The sequence below is a fragment of the Heterodontus francisci genome, chromosome 26 (assembly GCF_036365525.1).
Source record: "Heterodontus francisci isolate sHetFra1 chromosome 26, sHetFra1.hap1, whole genome shotgun sequence".
NCBI classification, from domain to species: domain Eukaryota; kingdom Metazoa; phylum Chordata; class Chondrichthyes; order Heterodontiformes; family Heterodontidae; genus Heterodontus; species Heterodontus francisci.
Window position 1 is genome coordinate 43,874,471 of NC_090396.1, and position 15,202 is coordinate 43,889,672.

Sequence of the window (15,202 nt, forward strand, 5' to 3'; positions counted from 1 at the left end):
CCTTTGTCAGCTCGTCCAGAGTTAGCGGCTTGTCCAGTCTCTCCCTCATGCTGTCATCTAAGACCTCTGTGATAGATGACAGGAATGACTGGGAGGCTCTGCTATCTGTGGGCTTCACGTCATACAGCCCAGTATAAAAGGATTTGCTGATCCTTAGTATGTCAGACTGCAAAGACGTTACCGAGCCATCCTCTTCCTTCAGGCTGCTGATCACAGAGCTCGCTCTGTGAACCTTTTGGAAGAAGTAACGTGAGCACATTTCATTCTGTTCAATGGAGCGGACTCTGGACCGGAAGATGATCTTGGAGGCCTCCGTGGCAAAGAACGAGGCCTGCTGGCTGTTCACCTCATGGAGGTCCTCCTTGACCTCGACCTCCATCGACTGCAGCCGGAGTAGATTTTGCATTCTTTTCTGGAGTCGGGACATTTCCCTCTGTCTCTCGCTCACCCTCTGAACACCTTTGAAGATAAAGAACCTCTTGATGTTCTCCTTGATCGCCTCCCACCAGTGAAGTGGAGACTCAAAGAGGGGTTTCACGGTTCCCCAACCCTTGTAATCCCTTTTGAGTTCCTCAACGTTCTCTGGAGTTAGCAGTGTAACATTAAGCTTCCATATCCCCCTGCCAACCCGCTGGTTGTCCTGTAAGTGACAGTCAGCCAGTAAGAGGCAGTGGTCGGAGATGAACACCGGCTTGACGTTGGTGGATCTGACCATGACAGCACGGGACACAAACAGGAAGTCAATCCTGGAACGGGCAGACCCATCCGATCTTGACCAGGTGTATCTACGCTGCGCTCCGTCTGCAGATTTGCTGAAATCGTTGTGTAGTTTGGCATCTTTAACTGTTTTCATTAGGAATCTGGACGTAGCATCCAGTTTGCTGTCGTCACTGCCAGATCGTCCATCTGCATCGAAGATGCAGTTGAAGTCACCGCCTGGAATGACCGGCCTGGACGTCGCCAGCAGCAGTGGGAGCTGCTGGAAGATGGTCAGCCGCTCGTTGCATTGAACCGGGGTGTACACGTTGATCAACCGGAGCGGAGCATTGTTGTACATTACATCTGCTACGAGGAGGCGATTCCCCCTGCACCTCCTTCACCTCAGAGATGGTGAAGTTACCTCCCCGCAGCAGAATACCCAGGCCGGAGGAATGGGAATCATTACCCCCTGACCAGATCGATGGCCCGTGGGACCACCATCTCAACCATTGTCTGTAGGTGCTGAGAAGATGTGGTATTCCACACTCCTGCAGAAACAGTAGGTCGGCTTTGACCTTGGCGAGGTAATCCAGGGTTGAAACACATCGCGTAGTGGATTTAATGCTACGCACATTAATTGAAGCAATCTTTTTACCCATTTTTTGTGATTGCATCCCACACCAGTTGTCCTTGCTAGTCCCAGTCCTTGGGTATGTTCCTGCATACCCATAGTGTACACAAGCTGTTTCACATTCGTTGGGCTCAGAAACCCCTCCTGGTTTCTCATGCAGGGTTTGTTTCGCTAGGGTGACATCGGGGATGTCTTGTAGACAGCAAGGATTGGGCTGTCCTCTGCTGTGGGTATCTTTCCCCTCTGTTCCTCCTTGAAAACATCACTGCTCCCGACTTCCCGGAGCTGGAATGCACCTGACGCTTCTTTGTTCTCGGTATCCCGGAGCTGGGATGCGCTGGCCATGTTGCTCGGTTCAGTGCTTTGGGTTTGGGGTGAGCTGGTCCCATCACAGCTTCCAGTGCCTGGGGACTGGGGGGTTTTATCTTCCAGCTCCTTTGAGTTCTGCCGCTTCTTTTGCAGGTGCCATCGTTCCGGCCCTTCCTCGTCCAGTGAGGAGGAGCTGCTGTAGTCTATCTCAGACGGTAGCCTCCTCGTGCCACTGTTTTAGGTGGTGGCCTGTTCCGTTTTTGGAGGTTTTTTCTTTGTGGTTTCCTTTGTACCACTTGCCATTGGCATGTTTGTCCATCTGCTGCCTCCTCCTCCATTGATTCTGTCTGTAGAGGAGGTGGTTCCGGGCACAGGGTAGGTGTTGGGTCGCTGGTTTCAGTTGCCTCCCCTTTCTTCTCCTTCTCAGGTAGACTTTCCTCGCTGGGGAGAGGCTTGCTTGTCTCCTTCCCAGCACCATACGCATTCGTCATTCCTTCACCCAGCCTTTCCTTGGACCTTGCCGCCTGAGCATAACTGAGGCAGCGTTTGAGGCAGATTTTGTAGAGGTGGCCTGCCTCACCGCACAGGTTGCAGCACTTACTCTGTTTACAGTCCTTAGTCTGATGGCCTTCCTTCTTGCAATTCTTGCAGATGACTGTGCTGCAGTTAGCTGCCACGTGACCAGATTTGCCACTGATGCGACAAACTCTGGGCTGCCCTGCATAGACCAAAAAGCCACGACTTTCCCCGACAGCGAAGCTGGAGGGAGGGTGGATGATGGCTCCATTGGCATCGACCTTCAAGGTCACCTTGACCGGCCGCTTGCTGGTCCAAATCCCAAATGGGTCCTTGACATCAGTGCTGCTGCCGGCCACCTTGACGTACCTGGCGAGAAAGGTGAGAACATCCACGACAGGAACATGGGGGTTGTAGAGGTGAATCGTCACCACCCGGTCACGGGAAGAGTGGCTCCACTGTGAGGATGGACAGCGCCGCCTGGTTTCCCTTCTCCTTTAACACCTTCAGGAACTTGATGCATCCCGCCACATTCTTGAATGTCACGTCGCAATATCCACTGCTGGGGTAGTCCTGCAGGCAGATGATGTCTGTAGCTTGGAATCCACAGCAATCAATGAGGATTTTATTGATGAAGAAGGTGCGGTCAACAGGTGCACCTTCTCTCTTATCCTTCACCACCACCCGAATGGTGTTACCCACTCCCTGGCCTGAAGCTCTTGAATTGGTTACAGCCATTTCACTCAAAACCTACTTCGGACAGGATCAAAAGCAACAGATCATGGTCTCTCCCCTGCCAGGTAGGTAGGACCAAGGCAGTGCCCTCTACAAGCTCAGTATTGAACTATCCATCTTGCTATACATTGGAAGATTTGTTTGCCTTCTTCATCATTGTTTCTGTATTGGGTACTGCCGTCTACTGCCATTCAATTTACATTACCAGTGTTTATTTTCCTTCCCCAGTTTTAAATTGTATTTTCCACATTAAACAGCATCTTCCATTTGTTGGTCCAATCACCCAGTCTATCCAGAATCCTCAGTATTGTTCCCTGTTGTTTGCAGCTCCCATCCCAGTTTTGCATCCTTGGCAAACTTTTAAAAGTTTTATTTCTGTCTGCAAATCACTTCCAGATCATTTATGTACAAAGTAAACAATAATGGCCCTAGTCCTAATCCCTGAGGCACCATATAATCACCTCTTCCATTCTGATGCGGCTCCATGTACTTTTTGCTTCCTTTGATTTTTCAGCTAATTTCTGGATCAGTCCAGATGCTTCCCCTATTCTGTGCTTGCTGACCTTGTGTATATCAGTGTGTAATAGTGAGAAATGTTTCTTATAATTCATTGTTAAAGTGAGGATTTATTTAACTATAAGAAGGGCTGCAGGAGGGGTGGACATCCTGTCACAAATTAGCATTTTGTGTTGCAAATCTGCACTTAAAAATATGAGTATCTGACATTTTTAAAAGACAACAGTTGTTTTGAGTTTGGCCACTTCGTGAATCATGTAAGTGGCACCAGTGGCAGAAATGTCATGTGCCCACAGCCATTTTAAAATCCAAGAAGTGAAGTGCTAGCAATTGGGGCTGCCTGTAGCAATGAGTGGTTTGCCCTTTGGCTGGAGTCATAGTTATACAGCACAGAGTGCTGCAGTGCCTCCTGGGTTGAGAAAATGGAGATAAAAAGGGATTTCCTAAAGCAATTAATATGGAGGGACTTAGAAAAAAAATCAGCCATTGTGGAAATGTCGAGAGCTTGTGTTCCATTAACTTTTCAACACTGAACTATAACAATAGAAAGATGATGTGGATGAATTTGAGATCTATATGACATTTCCGATGAGATATCGCAGACAAGATCTCTTGTGACCTGCTGATGCTAAATTTTTTTTAAAATTGAGTGACAGAAAGGACCAAAAGCCTTGGCTCTAAACAAAACTAAAGCAAATTTGATCTTGGTTATTTCACAATTCTCCATCACATGTTCTCTGTCATATATGCGTTGCTCTATTTCTCTGATATATTTCACAATTTGAGATTTGATTCTGTGAACCCACACCAGCCACATGAAGAAATGCATTTATACAATGTCTTTCACACCCTCATGATGTCCAAAGCACTTTACAACCAATGAAATATCTATTATTCAGTAATTGTGTGATAAAACCAAGCCATACAACATGTAGTACAATCTGACAGAGGCCTAGGAACACACTATTTGTTTCAGTGAATATAAAAAGTGTTTACATTATCAACTGAAGCTACTAAGATTAAACCCTACATTTGTTTTTTCAAATGCTGAAGAGTTTGACGAACAATGAAATATAATTTGTTTTACAGCAGACGACTGTATATCAAACTAAAGAAAACTATTCGCTGACTGGATTACTGAACAATTTGCAAGAATAATATATGGTAGAATAATTTGACATAATGCATTGTCATTTGACAAAGCATGACACAATTCAAGACAAGGCTATATATGCAACACCTGCAAAGAGAATTTTCAGACACGTTTTTAAAAGAAACATCAGGTTTCAAGATCATAAATTAATATCGAGTTGACAGCACCTTTACATAAAAAGCCTGCATGCATAATAGTGACATGATAGGACTGTAGCTAACAGCCTCCCTCCAGCAACATTTCATTGCTTTCAATCAGTCCTCGGTTCCCACCTGGGAGTAATTTGTCCAGTTAATTGGGAGCACTAGCAAGTGCTATTTGCCTCTGTGAGGGTGTGAATTGCTATGTTGGGAATGTATTGGGAGATACTGGCAGCCCATGGTGACCAGCAGCAATCAGTTACAATGTTTGATGTGCCCAACAAACAGTCACTTGACAGATCATGACAATAGATTCAGTTTCAGTTTGCCTCTGAGCAATGCATGAGGGCCAGAGCTGCTTGAGGAAATGACTGGCAAATTATGCTGCTTGTTTCTATCAAATGGAGCAGATGAAGTGTTTGTACTTCCAGAATGAGTTTGGCCTTGAGGTTAGATCTTTATCTTGGCTCTCTGCAGCATAGTTCCTTCTCCATGTTGTCAATGGTTTAATCTTGTACCTACACTACTTATTACAAGCTACTGTCATACTTACTCAGTGTCAACAGCTCTGGAATTATTTACTCTTACAAGGATAGGCATCCTTACTTCAGCCATTAAAAGTGGTTCTCACCTGAGGATTTCACTCTCTTGTTAATCTGTATAGCTTGAGTTAAATGTAAATTTACATGGTGTTCTTCAGCTTTTTTCTGCAGCCCTGTTTAGCTTAGTCAGCATATCACTCTCTAAATAACCCATTAACAGGCCTGATCAAATTCTGTTCATAATTATTGATCCAACCTAAATTCAATTGGTTTCAGCATTACCACAAAGTACTGGAATGGTATCAAATTACTGTCCAATACAGTTATGGTGTTGTACGGGAAACAGTAAACTGAAGGAGGGGATGACAGAATTTGAATGTATTTTTATTGTAGATCTGCTTCAAGTAGAAATGGTTCAATAATAGCCTTAGGCCCTAGTGATGTGCAGTCTGCCTTATTTATGATGCCTCTGTCATTGTTTTAACATCACAGTTTATGCCTTTATTACTTTGCCACCAAAAGAGGTCCATAGAAGCTAATAAAACATTGATGGGCTGCATGGCTAGAGAGACTGCTGAGGAAAAAATTGCAATCACATTGCTGCTTTGCCCATGTTGTCTCCAGAGAGGCAGTGGGGGGTGGTAAACCCATGCAATCAGGCAGATCTTTGCATCTCCAGAAACACGTTACAGTACTGCATTGAACAGCAGTCCTGTAACATAAATACAGTATTAGGTGAATTCATTTTCAATCATTGTGGCTTACAGCAGTTTTAAAATCTTCACCATAAGAGATGAATGTGTGCACACTAAAGACAGCATCAAATGTTTTGTGGTTCATTCAGGGTATTTGAGAAGAATGTGCAAAGGCATAATTGTTGAGCCTCAGTACTGACCTATGCACCATGGATGCAAATTTACCCTGATCTTAAAGAATAATGTTCTATTACTGGAAATGCATGAGTTGTTCTGCTCTGCTGCAAGCAGCTTCAATTGACGCATTAATACAGGTTCTCTGCACAGATCAGTGATGTTATCCAGTGGGTAGCTGAGCTTTACAATCCAGGAGTTCGCAGATTTGACTTCTGGTCTATGCTGAGTTAGCAGATTTCAGCTGGGAAGGTAGTTGGAGTCTTACAATTGACTTTAGTGCCCCTGGGTTAGGGAGGGGAAATCCAGTTTGGGTTTTGCTTCTGATCGCCATCCAGCTGGATGTACACATGTGACCATCAGGTAGAAACAAGGTTGGGATTGGCTGTAATGCCTCCATAGAGGAATCATCTGCCAATTCTCTTCATCAAGGCTCTCGCACAGACTTGGGTGAGTTGCTTGAGGGTAATTGGTACCCCCAAAAGGGAGTCAACGTTTTCAGAACTGCTTGTGAAGGAGAAAATTGACCAAAAAGAAAGAAGTTGCTCCAGTCAGGAGGCAAAAATACTCCAGGTGCATTTGCACTACATCTTCAGCATCGATGACGATGACTGTCTCCTTCACCTCAATGCTAAAGTTGCAGTATAAATCCAGAGTCGTAAGAAGTGGGGCGAGATCCCTGGAGGGTATAATATCATCCCACTTGGGTTTGACACTGAATGAAGTGTAGCTGCAGTTTGAAGTCAAATGTGTTTACAAATTGTCCCTGGAGTTTCTCCATCTCCCTCTCCTCCTTTAAGACTCTCCTTAAAACTCATGTATTTGGCCAAGTTTTTGGTTGCACCCACTAATCTCTCCTCCTTTGGCATCATCTATTTTTCCTGAAATCTCTGTGAAGCATCTGGGATGCTTTTCTGCATTAAAGTTGCTATATTAATGCTGTTATTCTCATTTTTGTTCTTATATTTACTGTGAAATTCATGTTTTTACTGGGTTTCCCTGGATGTCAGCCTTATCCAGAAATCAGCAGGGTTATACTGAAGATGCTGCTAACTGCATGAGACACACCCTTCAGAACCCAGCAGTGTTTCCACCCACTGACACCAATATAGAAGCAGCTTAAAGTACTTTGACTTAACTAATTTGTTGAGATAGTGTGAATGCTGGACCCACACAATAAACATGTGCTCTTCTGGGTAGAAGAATTTCAATCCAACCAAACAGTATAAACAGGGTACTGAATGGTTGAAACCCATAAATGCAGCATCAACTTTCAGATTTCTTGTGAACAAAGAACTTTGCTAATTAAGGGAAAGATGAAGACAGGAGAACATGTCTATTTTGATGAAAGCAAAACTGTTGTCATTATTACAATTATGCTTTGAACAGTCTTAAATGATGAAATCTTCTGGGAAAAGCCTATTTACATGATGGTAATGCCATTGCAACTGACCAAAAGAGAATTTCTCTGTACATTGTCAGCTTTGCCTCTACTAAACAATCTGCTGTAATAGCAATGAGAACTCTTGAGTGTATTGAAATATATTGCTGCCAGTAAAAAAAATCATTGCAAAGGGTTTTTAAACTCTTCGAGATTAATTTCATGTTAAAAGAAACTTTCATTTCCAAAAGAAGACTTGACTCTGAGGTGACACTGCAGAAGTAATTTGCTCAGGCAGTTGTTTAGTTCTACAGACTTTTGTAGTGAGGCAAGACATAGAGAAACCATCATCAGTGGCTTTTGATCCTGTCCTGGATATGCTTTGAGTAAAATGGCTATAACTAATCTTCAAGCTTCAGGCCAGGGAGTGCGTAACACAGTTCGGGTGGTGGTGAAGGGCAAGGAAGGAGATGCACCAGTTGATCGTACCTTCTTCATCAAGAAACTCCTCATTGTTTGTTGTGGATTCCAAGCTACGGACATCTTCTGCCGGCAGGACTTCCCCAACAGTGGATATTTCGACGTGACCTTTAAGAATATGGCAGGATGCATCAAGTTCCTGAAGGTGTTCAAGGAAAAGAGAAACCAGGCACCGCTGTCCATCCTCAAAGCGGAGCCACTCTTCACGCTGCCGTCACAACGTGACCGGGTGGTGACAATTCACCTCTATAACCCCCATGTTCCTGTCGTGGATGTACTCACCTTTCTCGTCAGGTACGTCGAGGTGGCCGGCAGCAGCACTGATGTCAAGGACCCATTTGGGATTTGGACCAGCAAGCGGCCGGTCAAGGTGACCTTGAAGGTCGATGCCAATGGAGCAATCATCCACCCTCCCTCCAGCTTCACTATCGGGGGAAGTCGAGGCTTCTTGGTCTACGCTGGGCAGCCCAGAGTTTGTCGCACCAGTGGCAAATCTGGTCACGTGGCAGCCAACTGCAGCACAGTTGTCTGCAAGAACTGCAAGAAGGAAGGCCATCAGACCAAGGACTGTAAGCAGACTAAGTGTTGCAACTTGTGCGGTGCGGCAGGCCACCTCCACAAAACCTGCCCCAAACGCTGCCTCAGTTATGCTCAGGCGGCAGGGCCCAAGAAAAGGCCGGGAGAAGGAATGACGAATGTGTCTTGTGTTGGGAAGGAGACAAGCAACCCTCTCCGCAGCAAGGAAAGTCTACCTGAGAAAGAGAAGAAAGGGGAGGCAGCTGAAACCAGCGACCCAGCTTCAGCTCACAGACAGAATTAATGGAGGAGGAGGCAGCAGATGGACAAACAGGTCAGTGGCAAATGGTACAAAGGAAAACGGCAAAGAAAAAGCCTCCAAAAGCAGAACAGGCCACCACCCAAACCAGTGGCAAGAGGAGGCTACCGTCTGAGAAAGACTACAGCAGCTCTTCCTCACTGGACGAGGAAGTGCCGGAACGATGGCACCTGCAAAAGAGGTGGCAGAACTCAAAGGAACTGAAAAATAAAGGCCCCAGCCCCTGGGCACTGGAAGCTGTGATGGGTCCAGCGCGCCCCAAACCCAAAGCGCCAAACCTAGCGACATGCCCAGCGCATCCCAGCTCTGGGACACCGAAAGCAATGACATGTCTGGCGCACTCCAGCTCCGGGAAGCCGGGAGCAGTGATGTTTTCGAGGAGGAACAGAGGGGAACAGCAGAGGACAGCCAAATCCTTGCTGCCTATAAGACCCCCCCCCACCCCCCTGATGTCACCCCAGCGGAACAAACCCTGCATGAAAAACCAGGAGGGGTTTCTGAGCCTAACGATCGTGAAACAGCTTGCGTACACTATGGGTATGCAGGAACATCCTGAAGGACTGGGACTAGCAGGGACAAATGGTATGGGAAGCAACAACTAACTTTTAAAAATGGGTATAAGGATTGCTTCAATTAATGTGCGTAGCATTAAATCCACTACGCGACCTGTTTCAACCTTGGATTACCTCACCAAGGTCAAAGCGACCTACTGTTTCTGCAGGAGTGTGGAATACCACACCTCAGCACCTACAGGCAATGGTTGCGATGGCGGTCCCACGGGCCATCGATCTGGTCAGAGGGTAATGATTCTCATTCCTCCGGCCTGGGTATTCTGCTGCGGTGAGGTAACTTCACCATCTCCGAAGTTAAGGAGGTGGTGGGCGGTTGCCTCCTCGTAGTAGGTGTAATGTACAACAATGCTCCGCTCCAGTTGATCAACATGTAGGCCCGGTTCAATGCAGCGAGTGGCTGACCGTCTTCCAGCAGCTGCCACTGCTGCTGGCGACATCCAGGCTGATCATCCTAGGTGCATCATCGATGCAGCTGGACGATCTGGCAAAGATGACAGCAAACTGGACGCTACGTCCAGATTCCTAATAGAAACAGTAAAAGATGCCAAACTGCACGATGTCTTCAGCAAACCTGCAGACGGAGCGCAGCGTAGATACACATGGTCAAGACCGGACGGGTCTGCCCATTCCAGGATTGACTTCCTGTTTGTGTCCCATGCTGTCATGGTCAGATCCACCGACGTCAAGCCAGTGTTCTTCTCCGACCATTGCCTCTTACTGGCTGACTGTCGCTTACAGGACGACCTGCGGGTTGGCAGGGGGATATGGAAGCTCAATGTTACACTGCTAACCCCAGAGAATGTTGAGGGACTCAAAAGGGATTACAAAGGTTGGAGGATCATGAAACCCCTCTTTGAGTCTCCACTTCACTGGTGGGAGGTGATCAAGGAGAACATCAAGAGGTTCTTTATCTTCAAAGGTGTTCAGAGGGCGAGAGAGAGACAGAGAGAAATGTCCCGACTCCAGAAAAGTATGCAAAATCTGCTCTGGCTGCAGTCGATGGGGGTCGAGGTCAAGGAGGATCTCCAAGAGGTGAAAAGTCAGCAGGCCTTGTTCTTTGCCACGGAGGCCTCCAAGATCATCTTCCGGTCCAGAGTCTGCTCCATTGAGCAGGATGAGACGTGCTCGCATTACTTCTTCCAAAAGGTTCACAGAGAGAGCGCTGTGATCAGAAGCCTTAAGGAAGAGGATGGCTCGGTAACGTCTTTGCAGTCTGACATACTAAGGATCAGCAAATCCTTTTATACTGGGCTGTATGATGCGAAGCCCACAGGCAGCTGAGCCTCCCAGTCCTTCCTGTCATCTATCACAGAGGTCTTAGATGACAGCATGAGGGAGAGACTGGACAAGCCGCTAACTCTGGACGAGCTGACAAAGGCTGTCAAGTCCTTTGAGACGAGTAAAACTCCCGGAAGTGATGGCTTACTGGTTGAGTTGTATTCGGCCCTGTGGGACTGGGTCGGCCTGGACCTGCTGGAAGTATACGAGAGTATGCTCCTGGCCAGCAGCATGTCAGAATCCATGAGGAAAGGCATCATCACCCTCATCAACAAGCGGATGGGGGAGAGGGCAGAAATCAGAAATTGGGCAGATATTGGCGGCCCATCTCACTGCTTAATGCTGTCTGCAAGATTCTGTGAAAGTCATAGCCAGTCGCGTCAAGTCTGTTCTGGAGCTGGTGATTCACCCTGACCAGACCTGCACTCTACCCGGCAGGAAGATCTCTGATAGTCTCACATTACTCAGGGATACGATCACCTATGTACGGGACAGGAGGGTGGACATCTGCCTCATCAGCCTGGACCAAGTTAAGGCTTTTGACAGGATATCGCACGCCTACATGATGGACATGCTCTCCAAAATGGGGTTTGGGGAGGAAATCTGCAATTGGATCAAACTGCTCTACACAAACGTCAGTAGCACAGTCTCAATCAATGGGTGGGAATGAGAAAGTTTCCCGATCCAATCTGGCGTCAAACAGGGCTGTCCTCTCTCCCCTGTCTTGTTTGTTTGCTGTATTGAACCCTTTGCTGAGTCTATTAGGAAGTATGAGGGCATAAGAGGGGTGATAATCCCTGGCAGCGGAAGCACTCAGGTTAAAACCTCCCTGTACATGACGACATCGCTATCTTCTGCTTGGACCTGCTGTCTGTGCGCAGACTGATGAGCATCTGCGACCAGTTTGAACTGGCCTCGGGAGCCAAAGTTAACCACGGCAAGAGCGAGGACATGTTCTTTGGGAACTGGGCTGACCGATCCTTTGTCCCCTTCACCGTTAGGTCAGACTACCTGAAGGTGCTGGGGATATGGTTCGGAAGGGCCGGGGCGTTTACTAAAACCTGGAAGAAGCGAGTAGCCAGGGTACAACATAAGCTGAGCATGTGGGAGCAGCGATCTCTCTCCATTATGGGTAAGAACCTGGTCATCAGGTGCGTTGCGCTCACGTTGTTGCTGTATGTGGCGCAGGTCTGGCCCATACTGCACTGTGGCGGTCACCTGAGCCATTTTCCGCTTCATCTGGGGATTCAAAATGGACGGGGTCTGGAGGGACACGATGTTCAAACCTCTGGATAAGGGCGGGCAAAATGTAGCCAACGTTGCCCTCATCCTGATGACCACCTTCATGTGCAGCTGCATCAAGCTGTGTGTAGACCTCCAGTACGCAAACTCCAAGTGTCACTACGTGAGGTTCTATCTGTCCCCAGTGTTACGAAGGATGGGCCTGGTCACATTACCGCATAACGCTCCATCCAGTTGGACCGTGCCCTACCACCTATCCTTCGTGGGAAAGTTTCTGCGGAAAAACGCCTTTGACCACCAATCCATCAGGCAGTGGTCTGCACGGAATGTCCTCAAGGCCCTACGGGAAAAGGAGATGGTGGATCCTGTCGGATGGTTCCCCGAGCAGACTGCCAAAGTCATTTGGCGGAATGCCTCATCACCAGAACTTTCAAACAAACACCAAGATGTAGCTTGGCTGGTGGTGAGAAGAGCCCTCCCTGTCAGATCATTCCTGCACGTCCGGAGTCTCACCCCCTCCGCACAATGCCCTCGAGGTGGCTGTGGTGGGGAAAAGATGGTTGCCTACCTCCTTCGGGAATGTGTCTTTGCAAAGCAGGTGTGAAAAGAGATGCAGTGGTTTTTGTCGAGGTTCATCCCAAGCAGCTCTAACACAGTGCTCTACGGGCTATCCTAGGGACGCACACCGAGATAAACATCCACTGCTGCTGGAGGACTATCAATTCGGTGAAAGACGCCCTTTGGTCTGCCCGAAACATGCTGGTCTTCCAGTGAAAAGAGTTGCCCACGACCGAATGTTGCAGACTGGCACATTCCAAGGTCCAGGACTACGTGCTGAGGGACGCACTAAGGCTTGGGGCAGCCGCAGCAAAGGCTCAATGGGGAAAGACCACTGTGTAAGGTCCCCCCACCAAGCTGAACTGAGGGGCTGGATCCATGGAAAACCCCTCGAACTGTATGCGGAAAATATTTGTTTGCTGTAAAATGTACATGACAGGTAAAATGAAATGGAAGAGTTGTGAGGCAACTCACTCCTGTATTGAAGGAAACTGATCTCCTTTGCACTCTTTGTATTGTTTGAATTGGTGGTGTTTGGAACTGTTTTGTAATGTATTTTTTACAGATTTTCATGAATAAAGTATATTTTGGAAATTAAAAAAAAGACATAGAGCAAAGTAAACTAGTTACAAATGGTGTGATGACTTGTAGGAAGGTTCTGTTTTGATTGCTCTGCACTTATCAGTAACTTCCAGGTATTGTAAGTTGTACCTGATAAGCTATTCAGTTGTTGAATTTCATTCTTGGCTAATTTGAGACATTTAATATGTGCACATATGCAGCATGGAACAGCTTTTGAAAGCAATATCATCTTCCAAAGAAATGTCACAAAGCAAAAAAACTGATCCCAATAAACAGGGAAATTCATTGTGGTTTGAGTCATGAAATATGTCATCAATTTCACGGAAGCAAAATCATGGTGGAATTCAGGGATCCCGTCCCTTTTACAGACTAAGTAACATTGGGGTGAGTGTCAGACTTCTGCGTGATTTACCAGTTTTACTGTTCAATTGATTGAAACATTTGTTCGAATTTTTGACACAGAATATCCTCCCTTCCTTTCGTTAAGTAAATTATCAAAGATTTTTGTATGTATTTCAGTTTAAATATTGTATCTTTTCTCCATAAAAACTACAATATTTCAACTACGTTTTGAATGAATTTATGTAAGAACAAGGTAGAGTGTGAGAGTACAGTGACATGGAGTGGTCAGATATGCACGAAATTCCCAGTCTATATAGAAGAAGCTATTGAGTGAAGGCCTTACAAATCCAGAGTAATTTATGCGTGCACCTCCTCCAAGGCAATGAAAGAGAACTGGGAGCTGGCTGGCTGTCTGCCTGACTTCGAGGCTAGTGTATTGTGGCAAGTGAACCCAGGGGAAAAAAGGGAGAAAAAATGCATAACATCCAAGAACCAGAATATTTTACATCAGTTACATAAAGCAAATCAGTTTTGATGGTTTTGAATTACACATCAGATAAGCCGAGAACAAGATATCATTTTAAATTTTCAAAGCAAACATGAGAATGGATGTGATTATCGTACATTATAGTCACGTAGATTTAAGTGTCGATATTTTACTCTGGTTTAGTGTTTTTGAACAGTACCTGAAGTGTCAGAGAACTTCAAAAGCCTGATATCTGTAGTAATTTCCATCGGTTGCTGTTGATCCCTATCTATGCTAATATAGTTAATGATATTCCTGGAAGTTCATTTTTGATCTTAGAAATATGTAACAATGACGGAACTACTTGTATTTTCTTTCAAACATTGTAAACAGGTGTGAGGACCTTCTAACAATTTTGTTTTATTGAGCTTTGCTTGCCGTTGATGGAGCAACACAAGCACACCATGTATATGACTTAGCTGAAGTCCTCCCACACAATCAGGTTGTGGCACTGAGTGATTTAAAAAAAAAATGGCATATGTAACATATTTTCTGACCATGACTTGTCAGAAAAGGGAATTGCAAAATAAGTTTCTGGGAACCTTGCACCATTGACATATCATTAGGAAATGACTGGAAAGTACAATGACTTTGCAAGGGTTATGCTTTTTTTATAAAACTTTTATTAAGCATTACAGATACCAGATTTCCTATTGGTTTAGTATGGTTGATGTGGCACCTTTTGTGAGTCGAAGCTGCTTCATTCAGCCAAGCTCCTGAGCCATATAGCATACCTTTCCAAACTCTGTTTACCTTCCTTGGTTTTCCTTTCTTTCTACGATTGACAGATCTTTAAAACAAAAGGTTCCCATCACTCTCAACACCGCTTCTTCTCTCATATCCTTTTTGACTTCTTGCTGAGTGCCTGCCTGATTACTGTTAAGATCGTCCAACATAAAGTATATACTGATGAAAGGTCACTGACCTGAAACGTTAACTCTGCTTCTCTCTCCACAGATGCTGCCTGACCTGCTGAGCTTTTTGTTTTTTTATTTCAGATTTCCAGCATCTGCAGTATTTTGCTTTTATATAAAGCATATACCAGTCGTTCTCAAACATTTTCATCCACTCAGGACCCCACTAACCACGTACCAGTCCTACCCCACCTATTTTTGCTTGTCACTACAAAAAAATCATCAGAATGGAATTGTAATAAATTTATGTGTATTTTTTATTAAATATTATAAGTAAACTATTACTTCATGCCAGAAACAAAAGTATAGATATTTTCATATTATAAAATTAACACAAGAGAACACATTTATTTGAAACATTTTAATACGTTATAAAATTAGC

General features: G+C 45.6%; 2 protein-coding genes across 4 annotated transcripts in view; one reads left to right on the top strand and one right to left on the bottom strand.

Moving 5' to 3' along the window:
- Positions 1-15,202, top strand: part of ntn1a (netrin 1a) — a 196,903-nt gene that overhangs the window by 81,452 nt on the left and 100,249 nt on the right. The window lies entirely within an intron of this gene.
- Positions 1-15,202, bottom strand: part of stx8 (syntaxin 8) — a 425,779-nt gene that overhangs the window by 31,137 nt on the left and 379,440 nt on the right. The gene's annotated exons all lie outside the window — the stretch shown is intronic.